This window comes from Rana temporaria, chromosome 3 (genome assembly GCF_905171775.1).
Source record: "Rana temporaria chromosome 3, aRanTem1.1, whole genome shotgun sequence".
Lineage (NCBI taxonomy): Eukaryota > Metazoa > Chordata > Amphibia > Anura > Ranidae > Rana > Rana temporaria.
In genome coordinates, this window is record NC_053491.1 from 482968561 (window position 1) to 482985059 (window position 16499).

The 16499-nt window shown below is 47.1% G+C and overlaps 1 protein-coding gene across 1 annotated transcript in view; it reads right to left on the reverse strand.

Annotated features, from left to right (window-relative positions):
- LOC120933692 (N-acetyllactosaminide beta-1,3-N-acetylglucosaminyltransferase 3-like) overlaps window positions 1-11048 on the reverse strand; it is a 64897-nt gene extending 53849 nt beyond the window's left edge. Inside the window, exon 1 of the mRNA XM_040347043.1 lies at window positions 10837-11048. The gene's annotated coding sequence lies outside the window, so the exon portion shown is untranslated. The remainder of the gene's footprint in view (window positions 1-10836) is intronic.
- Between the last annotated feature and the right edge of the window lie 5451 nt (window positions 11049-16499).

The window sequence follows — 16499 nt, forward strand, 5'->3', positions numbered from 1 at the left end:
AATGACGCCGACGTGTGCGTCATTGACGTAAGGTCCTATTCAAGAACGACTTAGGAAAACAACGTGCCCAACGGGAAAAGACGACGCGGACCCGATGCCATACTTAACATGGCATACGGCGGACTGGCGTAAGGTTACCCCTCATATAGCAGGGGTAACCTTACGCAAACGACGGCTACGCGACGCAAATTTGTTCGGGAATCGGCGTATCAGGCTCATTTGCATAAACAAATGAGACCTGAACGTAAACGCCACCTAGCGGCCGGCGGCGAATTACATTTAAGATCCGACCGTATCTATGCGAAAATGATTCTAGGAATCACTCGCATAGATACCCGGGCCAAAAAACAGAGATACAACGGTGTTTCCTGAGATACACCGTCGTAACTCTGCTGAGAATCTGGCCCTATATCTTTTCCCTGATGGCAATGGGACAAACACACTGGAATACTATAATGGTCAGGGGTGAACGCCGTTACGATATTCCATTCCACCAACCCAAGACAGCTTCCGACACTCCACAATCCAGCAGACAGGACCCATTGGATTTCCCCCAGAATAACGAGACACAGCTCTGTTCTCTGGTTCCAAACAGAATGACACTTTAATGGTAAACTTAGGTTTCTTATATACAGTTAGAAAGCATGCTGCAGTAATCAAAAGATACAATGACACACTCCACCCCCAACATCACACATTGGGTGCTAACGAGTCCCCCTCAATCCACATCTTAGACAGACTTTCTGACTCTGCGACAAGCTATTCTCACCTGCTACACAATACACATTCCTTTAGTGAACATAAGTCAGACGTCTGACCTTTAGAGTGTGTTAACTCACAACACATATTAGCATCAATAGAACTTTCACACAATACAGGGTTAGTTAGCATAGCACCATGAAATATCTTAGGAGCCAGGCTTAATTAACACAATAGACGATAGAATGCAATCACAGCAAGCTTTCATCACTACAGCCAGGTAGCTGGAGGTGATTAACATCAATTAACATCTTAACAGTCTATGTTCCACATTGAATGACTCACACTAATTATTGACCTGTTGGGTTAGTTCTTCTAGACATTCTTCAGTATATTGTGGATTACTGTCCCATGCTAAAACAATCCAACATGTGTCCCTTATTTCCTGGCTCAATCTGTGCCCAAAAGTGACTCCTGTTACAAATACTAATAGCTTTTGCTTGTATTTTTAATCGGCTGGCATATGCTGTGCCCAAATTCGGTAGCTCTGTTCCTATGATCCGCTGTGCTGTTTTTAACCACGCGAGACAGGCACTTCTTATCATCCGTCCTGCAGCTGGCATACCACACTACAGCTCGGTGGAGAAGAATACTTTCAATGGTACAATGATAGAAATTGACCAGAAGCCTTGAGGGCAATCCAGCCTTTCCACCTCCTTACCACCTATATATACCGGGCAATGATTGATCTTCCTTGATCTCCTATAATCAGGGCCGGCGCCAGCATAAGGCAGCCAAGGCGCCCACCTGAGGGTGCCAGGAGAGGGGGCGCCAAAGCCAGGGGTTCCCTACTCGGTTCTTATCCTAGCCCTGCTCACACCTGTACACAGTTTAGCAGGTAGGAGGCGCAGCATAGCTCCGGCCGGGCGCCATTAACTTTATCCGTTTTCCTCAGTCTCCTGACTCTAGTTCCGGCGCCACTACTGTACTCCTCCTCTGCAGAAAGCGACAACCTCATCTCAAAGAAACCACCCCCCAGGTAATTCCCGGAGCCGCAGCACTATCAGGGCGCAGAATGCACTGTGCGTTCGGCAGGGCGAACACCCTGCAAATTCAAGTGCTTCCCAAAGGGGGCAATCAGTCAATGTTCGGCCCAAACGCATGCTCAGGCTGAACTGTTCTCCCAGCACTACTAAAGGGGTATAATGCAAGTAACAAGCACACACAGCCTACAGCTTGGGTCACTAGCACATTGGGGTATGAAGACATCAGTACAAAGAGTTAATACAGTGGTTATTATGGGTAACGAAGGTTTGGCAAGTGACAGTCCCAACTTATGGTGGCACCAACGTGATAACCGAGAAAGTGCAGTTACGTAGAAGATATTAACCACTTCCATACAGGGCACTTACGCACCTTCCCGCCCAAGCCAATTTTCAGCTTTCAGCACTGTCGCACTTTGAATGGCAATTGCGCGGTCATGCTAGACTGTAACGAAACAAAATTGGCGTCCTTTTTTCCCCACAAATAGAGCTTTCTTTTGGTGGTATTTGATCACCTCTGCGGTTTTTATTTTTTTGCGCAACAACTAAAAAAAGACTGAAAATTTTGAAAAAAAAATACGTTTTAATTTTTTTGTTAATTTTTTTGTAAATAAGTAAGTTTTCTCTTTCAATTACGGGCACTGATATGGCGGCACTGATGAGATGGCACTGATGGACATCGATGAGGTAGTACTGACGGGCACAGATGAGGTGGCACTGATTGGCGGCGCTGGTATGCGGCACTGATGGGCACACATAGGCGGCACTGTTGGGCACTCATGGGCGGCACAGATGGGCACTCATGGGCGGCACAGATGGGCACTCATGGGCGGCACAGATGGGCACTCATGGGCGGCACAGATGGGCACTCATGGGCGGCACAGATGGGCACTCATGGGCGGCACAGATGGGTGGCACTGATGGATATTTATGGGTGGCACAGATGGGCACTGGGCATGGATGGACACTGTTGGGTGGCACTGATGGACACTGTGGGGCGGCACCGATTTACCCATGTTGTCGGTCAGTGCCCATTTGTGGGCACTGATTGGCATCTTTTTTTTTTAATGCTTTTTTTTTTTTTTTAGACTTTTTTTTTGTTTGCCCTTCCCTGGTGGTCCCGGGTGGGCTTCCCTGGTGGTCCAGTGTGGCGATCCGAGGAAGGGCTGCGCTGATAAACAATCAGCGTGAACCCCCCCTGTCAGGAGAGCCGCTGATCGGCTCTCCTCTACTCGCGTCTGTCAGACGCGAGTGGAGGAAGAGCCATCAACGGCTCTTCCTGTTTACATCGTGATCAGCCGTGATTGGACAAGGCTGATCATGTGGTAAAGAGTCTCCGTGAAAGACACTTTACCTTGATCGGTGTTGCGGGGTGTCAGACTGACACCCTGCAACAACGGTCGCCGCGATGCGCGCCCCCGGGGGCGCGCAGCGACTCAGAATCCTGAGGACGTCATATGACGTCCAGTCAAGATTCTACAACCACTTTGCCAATGTCAAAATGTCATTGGCGGGCGGCAAGTGGTTAACTTCTAAAGTCATTGGGCCAGTGAGGACACCCCTGCTGGAATCTTCTGTAAGATTGTGGGTTCCACAAAAAAGATATGGGCCCAGATTCAGAGAGCAATTGCGCCTGCGTAACCATAGTTACGCAGAGCAATTGCTTAGTAAATGATCCCCCTACGGGATCATTTACATTAGGCGCCCTTACGCAGGGCAAGTTTACACAGCGCCCCCGCAATTTACGGAGCTACTGCTCCGTGAATCGCGGGTAGTGCAGTAAATTTGCGGGGGCACAGGGCAAAAACACAGACCGCCAGGCTCCGCCCTGCCTCCCCCACTCTCGTCTCACTGAATTTTATTGACAGCAGTGAGAAAAATGGCACCCGCTGCTATCAATCTGTCAATCTGTCCGACGTGACGTCATCGGCACATGCGCACCAAAGCAATTGCTCGTTCATGCCGTTGCTTCAGCTGACGTGCAATAACCAGCCTCTCCCGTGGACATGCGTGGGAGTGATGTCATCGCGGCTCTGGCCAATCACAGCGCCAGAGCCTGCAATACCCGGAAATAACTGCGGGAGACATGTCGCTGGGCAGAGCAGTGTGCCGGGACCACTGCGGGGGCTTCGATCTAAGGTGAATATTTCATAATGAGCTAGTATTCTATCAATACTAGCTCATTATGCCTTTGTCTTAAAGGTTTTTTCTTTTTTTTTTTCTAAAGTTCATGTAAGAGCAGGTGTACCAATACTTTTGGTAATATAGTGTAGTTCTTCAAAGAACTTGAAGGAAATGTCTGCTGCCATGGCCTTTGGGGTTCAAATCCTGACCATTCTCCTGTTAACATCCCTCACACATACAGTGAGTCCCCATGTTAACACGGAACTGTTTCCTGAATAGAATCATAGGCCCAGTTTTTTAAAGAATTACAACGGCGTATCTCCAGATACGCCGTCGTAAGTCCGAATGAGCGCCGTCGTATGTATGTGCCTGATTCATAGAATCAGTTACGCATACATTCTGCCAAGATACAAGCGGCGTAAGTCTCCTACGCCGTTGTATCTTGGGTGCATATTTACGCTGGCCGCTAGGTGGCGCTTCCGTTGATTTCCGCGTCGAATATGCAAATGAGCCAGATACGCCGATTCACGAACGTACGTGCGCCCGTCGCATTTAGTTACGCAAGACATACGCCGGTGAAAAGATAAAGCTGATCTCTAGGTGGCGCAGCCCATGCAAAGTATGGACGTCAGAACAAGCGTATCTTTGCGTAAGTCGTACGCGAATAGGGCTGTGCGTAAGTTACGTTCACGTCGTAGGCAGTGTTCGGCGTAGCTTAGGCATTCTATCGGACGCATGCGCACTGGGATACGTCTACGGACGGCGCATGTGCCGTTCGTTCAAAACGTCATTTACGTGGGGTCATGCTTTATTTACATAAAACACGCCCACCTCTTCACAATTTGAATTAGGCGCGCTTACGCCGGCACATTTACGCTACGCCGCCGTAATTTAGGACGCAAGTGCTTTGTGAGTACAGCACTTGCCTCTCTAAGTTGCCGCGGCTTAGCGTAAATACGATACGCTACGCCCGCCCACACTTACGCCATAAAGTCTATGGCCTAGATTCACGTAGGGCGGCGTAAGTGTGGGCTGCGTAGCGTATCGTATTTACGCTGCCGCAACTTAGAGAGGCAAGTGCTGTATTCACAAAGCACTTGCGTTCTAAGTTACGGCAGCGTATCGTAAATGTGCTGGCGTAAGCGCGCCTAATTCAAATTGTGAAGAGGTGGGCGTGTTTTATGTAAATAAAGCATGACCCCACGTAAATGACGTTTTGAACGAACGACGCATGCGCCGTCCGTAGACGTATCCCAGTGCTGATGCGTCGGATAGAATGCCTAAGATACGTCGAACACTGCCTATGACGTCAACGTAACTTACGCACAGCCCTATTCGCGTACGACTTACGCAAACGACGTAAAAAGATACGCTTGTTCCGACGTCCATACTTTGCATGGGCTGCGCCACCTAGAGAGCAGCTTTATCTTTACGCCGGCGTATGTCTTACGTAAACGACGTAACTAAATGCGACGGGCGCACGTACGTTCGTGAATCTGCGTATCTAGCTCATTTGCATATTTGACACAGAAATCAACGGAAGCGCCACCTAGCGGCCAGCGTAAATATGCACCCTAAGATACGACGGCGTAGGAGACTTACGCTGCTCGTATCTTGGCAGAATGTATGCGTAACTGATTCTATGAATCAGGCGCATACATACGACGGCGCTCATTTGGACTTACGACGGCGTATCCGGAGATACGCCGTCGTAAGTCTTTGAGAATCTGAGCCTATATACCTAACTGCATCTCCGTGTCTATGGCAATGTATCCATGATTGCTGTGTCATGTCTTGAATGGAGTCTTGTATGCAACAAAAGCAAACAGTCGTTCTGGATATGCAAACATGTCCACCTTCATCAAATCACACAGGACAATGTCCCAACCTTGTCGTAAAACTTCAAACGTTGATGCCTGAATTCATAAATCTGGAGTCTCAAAAAGTACATAGGTTGGCTCTTTAGGCTTTGTGTTCATTCTAGGGCTGTGCAAATTAACTTTTAATTAATCGATTAATCTTTAATTTTTTTGATCGATCAAAATCTTTTTGATCGATTAAAATTATTTTGATTGGTACTCACCTCTCCGCCGGCTTCTGGGCCTTCAGGGAGTTCCGTCGAAGATCCAGTAACGTCACGGACACCGGCGGGGCTTGCCGTGTCCATCTGAAGGGCTCCTTAGCTGTGCCTTCATATCTGCATGCCGGCGGGACCTTACTATCTGCCACACGCAAGGGCTGTTACACTTCCCTCTATCATGGAAAAACTTTCTCATGGAAAAACTGTCTGCCCTCAAATACCAGCGTTCCGCCATTTTGGAAATGGGAAAAAGCGGCTAGAACGAGGCTGCCATTCTCTCATTTCCAAAATGGCGGAACGCTGGTATTTAAGGGCAGACGTGACGTCGTGGACGCAGCAGCCAATCCCTGAAGACGTTATCCTCTGACGAAACGCGTAGGCGTGGCTTGCGTCCCGACGCTATTACGTCTCACATAGCAAGCTGGGACAGCGGGAGAATTGAGGAGAAGACGCCGAGATCGTTCGTTTAAACGGCAGTCCGTCTAGGTGGATGCCATATTTTTATGTGCCTGCACTCTCGATTTAAATGTAAGTGCAATACTTTTTATTAAACATCGTTGTTCAATACAATATCACGCTATGGGGATTCCATGTTTTTCTTTCCCTTCTGAGATACATTGTGAAGGTACTGCCTAGGACCTAGAGATCGGATGTCTTTTAGTCTTGTTGGGAGACTATAAATATTACCCTGGGCCTATTCTGACCGCTGCAGTGGTCAATATTTCTGGTAAGCGGACTACAATACCTCATCACTCTGGGTGCCTCACTTTGGTGGATAAAGATCTTTTCCCTTACCTAGTTCATTCATAGGTATTCTCATCAGTCACTAATAGTTTTTGCGCTGTACCTCTTCCTTTTTCACTTCCCTCTATCACTTCCCTCTATCACTTCCCTCTATCAACCTGGGATTCTACAACCATCCACTGGGAGTTGTGATAGTTCCCTTCATGGGACATCTACATGCTGACGGACTGATGTTAACCTCTCCTCATCTGGATTCAGCAGTGGTATCGTTGTACACATTTTTATACCAGTATCATACTTAGCTACATGTTTTTATGACTAAGGCCCCGTACACACGAGAGGATCCATCCGCTGGAATTGATCCGCGGACCGGCTCCAGCGGATAGATCCCCTGGTGTGTACAATCCAGCGGATCTGTTTCCGCGGATTTTTATCCCCTGGGATGGATTTCCAGCGGATAAAAATTTGAAGACATGCTTTAAAATCTATCCGCTTGAATCCATCCCAACGGATTGATCCGCTGGTCTGTACAGACTCACCGGATCAATCCGTCTGAATGGATCCCCCGCATGCGTCGTAATGATTCGACGCATGAGTGGAATTCCTTACATGACAGCGTCGCGCACGTTGCCGCGTCATCATCGCGGCGACGGCGCGACACGTCATCGCGATGGGATTTCGGCGGGGATTTCGATCCGATGATGAGTACACTCCATCGGATCCAAATCCGTGGAAATCCTCGAGAGGATTTATCCGCGGAAACGGTCCGGTGGACCGTATCCGCGGATAAATCCTCTCGTGTGTACTAGGCCTAAAAGGGGGTGTAGTGGCGCTTGCCAATAAAAATTAATGAATGGTCAATGTAAATAATCACACATAAACGTAAATGCACATCAACGTAAATGCCTGACCAGTGTATCGAATTTAACTACTAGCCGACCAGCCACCGTCATTATACGGCGGCAGGTCGGCTCTCCTGGGCGAGAGCCTGTAGCTATACGTCCGCTTTTCGAGCGGCCACTAGGGGCGCGTGCGCGCGCCCCCGACTCCCGTGCCCGGCGGGCTCGATTGCCGCCGGGCACCCGCGATTGCTCGTTACAGAGCGGGGACCGGGAGCTGTGTGTGTAAACACACAGCTCCCGGTCCTGTCAGCGGTGGAAATGCTGATCTTCTGTTCATACAACGTATGAACAGAAGATCAGTGTTTCCCCTAGTGAGTCCACCCCCCCCTACAGTTAGAACACACCCAGGGACATACTTAACCCCTTTCCCGCCCCCTAGTGTAAACCCCTTCACTGCCAGTGGCATTTTTATAGTAATCCAATGCATTTTTATAACACTGATCGCTATAAAAATGATAATGGTCCCAAAAATGTGTCAAAAGTGTCCGAAGTGTCCGCCATAATGTCGCAGTACCGGGAAAAAAAATAAAAAAAAAAATCGCTGATCGCCGCCATTACTAAAAAAAAATATATATTAATAAAAATGCCATAAAAATACCCCCTATTTTGTAAACGCTATAACTTTTGCGCAAACCAATCAAACGCTTATTGCGATTTTTTTTTACGAAAAATATGTAGAAGAATACGTATCGGCCTAAACTGAGGAAAAAAAATGTTTTTTTATATATTTTTGGGGGATATTTATTATAGCAAAAAGTAAAAAATATTAATTTTTTTCAAAATTGTCGCTCTATTTTTGTTTATAGCGCAAAAAATAAAAACGGCAGAGGTGATCAAATATCACCAAAAGAAAGCTCTATTTGTGGGAAAAAAAGAAGGACGCCAATTTTGTTTGGGAGCCACGTCGCACGACCGCGCAATTGTCTGTTAAAGCGGCGTGGTCCCGAATCGCAAAAAGTGCTCTGGTCTTTGGGCAGCAATATGGTCCGGGGGTTAAGTGGTTAAACGCGTTTCACTCTTATTTCCTTATATCCCACCATACATCAACAACCATGATGTGAGGGATGGATAACGTGAAGATAATGAAATCCAAAATGAAGTGACTAAAAATAATTTTTTCAGTCAAAAAAATAATTGCAATAATAAATATAAAATGTGGCGAAAATCCCTTAATAAGTGAAAAGTCCCATGCAAAATTTTTTTTTTTAAATATAATAAATAGTGAAAAGGTAGAATCCAGAATAAATAATCAATAATAAATCAATTCAAAAGAGTCTATATGTGCACACAAACGTGCTAAATTAAATAAATAGTGGCCCAGATTCAGGTAGAATTTGCCCCTTTCTTACTGAGGCACAGGGCAGCGTTTTTGCCCTGCGCCCCCGCAAATTTACTGCGCTACCCGCGATTCACGGAGCAGTAGCTCCGTAAATTGCGGGGGCACTGTGTAAACTTGCCCTGCGTAAGGGCGCCTAATGTAAATGATCCCGTAGGGGGCGGGAATCATTTAAATTAGGCGCGCTCCCGCGCCGAGCGTAGAGCGCATGCTCCGTCTGGAAACTTTCTCGACGTGCATTGCGGCAAATGATGTCGCAAGGACGTCATTTGCTTCAGAGTGAACGTGAATGGCGTCCAGCGCCATTCACAATCACTTACGCAAACGACGTAACATTCAAATATCGCGACGCGGGAACGACGGGTATCCTTTAGCATTGGCTGCGCATGCTATTAGGATGTGCAACCTTACGCGAAACCCGACGTACGCAAACTACGTCAATTGCGTACGCAGGGCTCGCGCAACGTTGTGAATCGGTGTTAGTATGCAATTTGCATACTATACACTGAGCACAATGGGAGCGCCCCCTAGCGGCCATCGCAAGAATGCAGCCTAAAATCTGCGTGGCATAAGAGTCTTATGCCACCCAGAGTTTAGGCTGCAGTCGGCGTTACGATGTTCCTGAATCAGGAGCATTCGGAACGCCGGGGCAAGTAAGCAATTGCGCTGTGTAACCTATGGTTACACAGGCGCAATTGCTTCTTGAATCTGGGCCAGTGTTCAAAATAATAACAGTGCTTAACCACTTGCCGACCTCCTCATGTACATATACGTCAGCAGAATGGCGCGGACAGGCACATGTACGTACCTGTACGTCCTCTGCTAGACGTGGGTGGGGGGTCCGATCGGGACCCCCCCCGGTACATGCGGAGGTCGGGTCCGCTCGGGGAGTGATCCGGGACGACGGCGTGGCTATTTGTTTATAGCCGCTCCGTCGCGATCGCTCCCCGGAGCTGAAGAACGGGGAGAGCCGTGTGTAAACACTGCTTCACTGTGGCGGCGCATCGATCGGGTGATTCCCTTTATAGGGAGACACGATCGATGACGTCATTCCTACAGCCACACCCCCCTACACTAGTAAACACACACTAGGTGATCCCTAAATGTTACAGCGCCCCCTGTGTTTAACTCCCAAACTGCAACTGTCATTTTCACAATAAACAATGCAATTTAAATGCATTTTTTGCTGTGAAAATGACAATGGTCCCAAAAATGTGTCAAAATTGTCCGAAGTGTCCGCCATAATGTCGCAGTCACGAAAAAAATCGCTGATCGCCGCCAATAGTAGGAAAAAAAAGAAAAAAAAGAAAAATGCAAAAAAACTATCCCCTATTTTGTAAACGATATAAATTTTGCGCAAACCAACCGATAAACGATTATTGTGATTTTTTTTTACCAAAAATAGGTAGAAGAATACGTATCCGCCTAAACTGAGGAAAAAAATATTTTTTATATATGTTTTTGGGGGATATTTATTACAGCAAAAAGTAAAAAATATTGCATTTTTTTCAAAATTGTCGCTCTATTTTTGTTTATAGCGCAAAAAATAAAAAACGCAGAGGTGATCAAATACCACCAAAAGAAAGCTCTATTTGTGGGGAAAAAAGGACGTCAATTATGTTTGGGAGCCACGTCGCACGACCGCGCAATTGTCTGTTAAAGCGACGCAGTCCCGAACTGTAAATACCCCTTGGGTCTTTAGGCAGCAATATGGTCCGGGGCTTAAGTGGTTAAATAACATTTCCAAGGTGCACAGTGCTCCAAAAAACAAAGTCCAGTAATCAAGTGCTTGATTGGATAATCCCCAAGGTGCAATAGTGCTTGAAAAACGATGCTGCAATCCACCGCACCATCATTTGGCGTAGTTGTGCAGATCAAGCCTTATTATAAGGTATTCTAGCCTCTCACCTCAGATAAGGCTAAATTGAGCCTATTAATGATGTCAAAGAAGCCCCAGCAGGTTCAAATGCCAATCGGTTTCTCCAGGTCAGCCCAGCTTGCTCCAAACATCAGAGGGCAGATTTCCCAGATCGCGCCCACGCTGGCACTCTTTTCTCACATGAACAGCTGAAGGGGTCCCAGGACCAAAGACAAAAGGCTACCCAACTGGACCTGGAGTGCTCTGGTAGCAATTAGGGAGGAGCTCATCACAATAGTTGGATCTTTAAGTCCTGAAGATCCAACTATTGTGATGAGCTCCTCCCTAATTGCTCTGGATTCTACCTTTTCACTATTTATTATATTTTTAAAAATATTTTTTGCATGGGACTTTTCACTTATTAACCACTTAAGGACCGGACCAATACGCAGCTAAATGACCCAAGGGGTTTTTACAATTCGGCACTGCGTCGCTTTAACTGACAATTGCGCGGTCGTGCGACGTGCCCCCCAAACAAAATTGGCGTCCTTTTTTCCCCACAAATAGAGCTTTCTTTTGGTGGTATTTGATCACCTCTGCGGTTTTTATTTTTTGCGCTATTAAACAAAAATAGAGCGACAATTTTGAAAAAAATTCAATATTTTTTACTTTTTGCTATAATAAATATCCCCCAAAAACATATCTAAAAAAAAAATTTTCCCTCAGTTTAGGCCGATACGTATTCTTCTACCTATTTTTGGTAAAAAAAATCGCAATAAGCGTTTATCGATTGGTTTGCGCAAAATTTATAGCGTTTACAAAATAGGGGATAGTTTTATTGCATTTTTATAAAAAAAAATTTTTTTACTACTAATGGTGGCGATCAGCGATTTTTTTCGTGACTGCGACATTATGGCGGACACTTCGGACAATTTTGACACATTTTTGGGACCATTGTCATTTTCACAGCAAAAATGCATTTAAATTGCATTGTTTATTGTGAAAATGACAGTTGCAGTTTGGGAGTTAACCACAGGGGGCGCTGTAGGAGTTAGGGTGCATCTAGTGTGTGTTTACAACTGTAGGGGGGTGTGGCTGTAGGACTGACGTCATCGATCGAGTCTCCCTATATAACGGATCACTCGATCGATGCGCCGCCACAGTGAAGCACGGGGAAGCCGTGTTTACACACGGCTCTCCCCGTTCTTCAGCTCCGGGGAGTGATCACGACGGAGCGGCTATAAACAAATAGCCGCGCCGTCGTCTCGGATCGCTCCCTGAGGGAACCTGACCGCCGCAAGTACCGGGGGGGGTCCCGATCGGACCCCCGACCCACGTCTAGCAGAGGACGTACAGGTACGTACATGTGCCTGTCCGTGCCATTCTGCCGACGTATATGTACATGAGGCGGTCGGGAAGTGGTTAAGGAATTTTCTGCACATTTTATATTTATTATTGCAATAATTTTTTGACTGAAAAATGTATTTTAAGTCACTTCATTTTGGATTTCATTATCTTCACGTTATCCATCCCTCGCATCATGGTTGTTGATGTATGGTGGGATATAAGGAAATAAGAGTGGAACGCGTTTAAATTCGATACACTGGTCAGGCATTTACGTTGATGTGCGTTTATGTTTATGTGTGATTATTTACATTGACCATTCATTAATTTTTATTGGCAAGCGCCACTACACCCCCTCTTCTTCATATGATCTTCGGTGTGTGAGCACCTTTTAGTAGTGGCTGCTGCTTTTAAATTTCATTTATTTTATCTTAGTATTTTAATATTTAGTTTTTAGTGCCCTTGTTTAGAGTGGTTTTGCGCATTAGTTCCCCCCTTTTACATGTTTTTATGACTGCTTTTGGTACCGTTTGGTATAACTTGCACCATTTTTTACAGTTTATGTAGCTACATCGATTTTATCTCCAGTGCAATATTTATTTGGTTACCTACTTGAAGACTATAAAAGTTTTAATGCTATTCCCATCGAGCGCTGCCTTTGTGTGTTTTTTGTATCCTGCTATCCATTTTTCCCGTGGTTGGTAGCTGCACTGGGAATCAGCCTGCAAGGAGATCAGCTAAAAGTAGTTGGATCTGTATGTGCGTTATAATTAATCGAAATTAGTCGATTAATCGATTAAAAAAAAACGATTAATCGAACAGAAAATTTTTGATTAGTAACAGCCCTAGTTCATTCACAAAAGAATTCCTCATGATTTAGTCCACAACAAATATGGCCCTGACTAAGATCAATGAGACTCACCTAATGGTATAATAACTGGTCAACCTCTCACAGTGCTCCCTGTGATCCCCCACAGCCCACAGTGCCCCCAATTTCACAAGTGCCCCAACCTTCTACAGTGCCCCCTGAGATCCTCCACAGCCCATTGAGCCCCCAACTCCCTAAGTGCCTCAACCTTCTACTGTGCCCCCTGAGATCCTCCACAGCCCACAATGCCCCTAACTGCACAAGTGCCCCAACCTCCCACAGTGCCCCCTGAGATCCTCCACAGCCCACAATGCCCCCAACTTGACAAGTGCCCCTACCTTCCACAGTGCCCCCTGAGATCCTCCGCAGCCCACAATTGCCCCCAACTTCTTAAGTGCCCCAAACTCCCACAGTGCCACCTGAGATCCTCCACAGCCCACTGTGCCCCCAACTGCATGCGTGACTCAATCTTCCAAAGTGCCCCCTGTGATCCTCCACAGCCCACAGTGCTCCCAATTTCACAAGTGCCCCAACCTCTCACAGTCCCCTCCCTGAGATCCTCTACAGTGCCCCCAACTTCACAAGTTCCCCAACCTACCACATTACCTTCTGAGATCCTCCACAGTACCATACCTTCACCTTTACACATGCCCAAACCTCCCACAATGCCCCCTAAAATCCACCACAGCCCACCGTGTCCCCAACTTCCTAAGTGCCCCAACCTCCTATGGTGTGCACCAGCCTTCTGCAGAGTTTTTAATCCCCAACAGCACCTCCAACAGTGTCGTGTTCCACAGTGCCTACCAGTCTCTTAGTGCTCTACAGTCTTCCACAGTGCCCCCACAAATGCCCCAACTATCTGGAAAAAAAACAGCTCCACACTCCATAGACCCCATTCCCTCAGCTGCCCCAAGCTCCTCTCCAGAATTCCTTTTTCCCAGAGGATGACCTCCACAACCCACAGTGCCCCCAACTTCACAAATGCCCCAACCTCCCACAGTGCCCCCTGAGATCCTCCACAGCCCACAGTGCCCCAACTTCACAAGTGCCCCAACGCCTCACAGTACCCCCTGAGATCCTCCACAGCCCACCGTTCCCCCAACTTCCTAAGTGCCCCAACCTCCCACAGTGCCCCCTGAGATCCTCCACAGCCCACAGTGCCCCAACTTCACAAATGCCCCAACCTCCCACAGTGCCCCCTGAGATTCTCCACAGCACACAGTGCCCCAACTTCCTAAGTGCCCCGACCTCCCACAGTGCCCCCTGAGATCCTCCACAGCCCACAGTGCCCACAACTTTACAAGTACCCCAACCTCTCACAGTGCCTCCTGAGATCCACCACAGCCCACTGTTCCCCCAACTTCCTAAGTGCCCCAACCTTCCACAGTAAGGTGACCAGACTTTAGTGATAAGAAATAACTGGACAGTAGAAATAGTCTAGGATTAACACAGGGTTTGCATATGGGTCCCCAGAATGGTCCAAAGAAGATGCAACTGGAGAGAGTGCCTCAAGTCTACAGTGATTTCAGTAAACATTTATTGGTTTTGATAAAAACTCAGAAGGCACAACCAACGTGTTTCGGGGGTTCCCAACTCCCCTTCTTCAGGGCTTGTGTACTGGCAGTGATAGAAGAAATACCAGATAATTAAATAGTCTTGGATTACATAATAGGCAATGTGGGTGTCAGTACAGCTTTAGCTTTGCTAATCCTAGACCCTTTTTTACTGGGCAGTATTTCCTCTATCACTGCAAATCCCTGATGAAGGGGAGTGATGAGCCCCTGAAAAGTGTTGGCTTATCATCTGAATTTTTATCAAGACTAATAAGTGTATGCTGGACTTACTGTAACCTGGAGGAGCTCCCGTCTTTTGCATTGTCTTTACATCCTATTGGGAACTCAACATTGGATATGAGGAACACAGCGGGGTATTAAAACAGAACCCCCCATCCCGTCCTATACATTTTCACGTATCCTCACCATATTTCCTCCTCGGTTCATTGCTGGAGGTCCTCAGGGCAGAATTGTGAACCAGTCATTTACACTCAACCAGGCTGGCCTCACAGTACTCCAGAACTGAGGGGCGCTCATGCTTCATTACATGAGGGCCGCTCAGTCCTGGAAGGAAGCCCACTGCAAATGTAAAATACAGTGGCATCATAGGACTGCCAAGAAGACCTTGAGAAAAGGGTTTCCTAGGCGTAAGCCGGCGTATGTGGAAGTGGGCGTGAGTCATGCAAATGAGGCGTGACCCCATGCAAATGATGGGCTGAGTCTTAGACAGATACGTATAATGAACGGCGCATGCGCCATCCCATGGACGCATCCCAGTGCGCATGCGCAGAATCACGTCGGATCTACTCCCTAAGATACGATGGATCACTGCCTACAGCGTTAACGTAACCTACGCCCAGCCATATTCACGTCCAACGTAAACGACGTAAAATACGATGGCTTGAGTTCCCTGGTGCAGACCTTTGCATGTCTGCTGAGTTACACCTCCTTTATGGGGAAAAACTTTACGCCGGACGTACGACTTACGCAAACCGCATATAGCATGCGCCGGGTGCACTTACGTTCGTGAATCGACGTTTCTCCCTCATTTCCATATTTGAATAGAAAATCAATGGGAGCGCCACATGCGTCCAGCGTAAATATGCGCCCACGATATGCCGGCGTAGGCAAGTTACGTCGGTCGGATGAAGCCTATTTTTAGGCGTATCTTAGTTTGTGGGTCGGCGCATAGATACGACGGCGCACATTTGTACTTACGACGGCGTATCGGCGCAAGTGCTTTGTGAATCCGGGCCTATGTGTATACCCCATCTGACTTTTTCTGTCGGAATTTCCGCCAACAAAAGATTGAGAGCTGTTTTTCAATTTTTCCAACAAAAAAAATTCCTGTCGGAAAATCCAATCGCCTGAAGCAATTCCAAAGCGCAGAATTCCGACGCATGCTCGGAAACAATTCGACGCATGCTTGGAAGCATCGAACTTAATTTTCTCGGCTCGTCGTAGTGTTGTACGTCACCGCGTTCTTGACGGTCGAAAGTTCACAGAAATTTTGTGTGACCCGTGTGTATGCAAGCCAAGCTTGAGTGTAATTCCATCCAAGGTTTTTCCGACGGAAAATCCGATCGTGTGTACGGGGCATAAGGTTTATAAAGCCCAGTGGGATGGGGGTTGAGGTTAGTGGTGGAGCTCTAAACCCTGTCCAAGATTTTTTTTCCGTCTGTGCCTCAATAGGGAGATTTCCTATCACTCACACTGAGGGGTGCTGTCTCCAAAGTGAGGAAGCCCACCACCGGTTAGACAGGCGTCCCCATTGGATCACGTCCCCTTTTTTTGCGGAGGTGACTTCAGGTTTTGGATTTCCCATTACTCTCTGTCCTGGTGACAACAGGACAAATAGAGAGGAAGAACCACCCCCGAGGAGACGCAGACAGTAATAGTACTTCCTATTCCCATCGCACACATTCCTGGATGAGCTCTGGAATTTGGG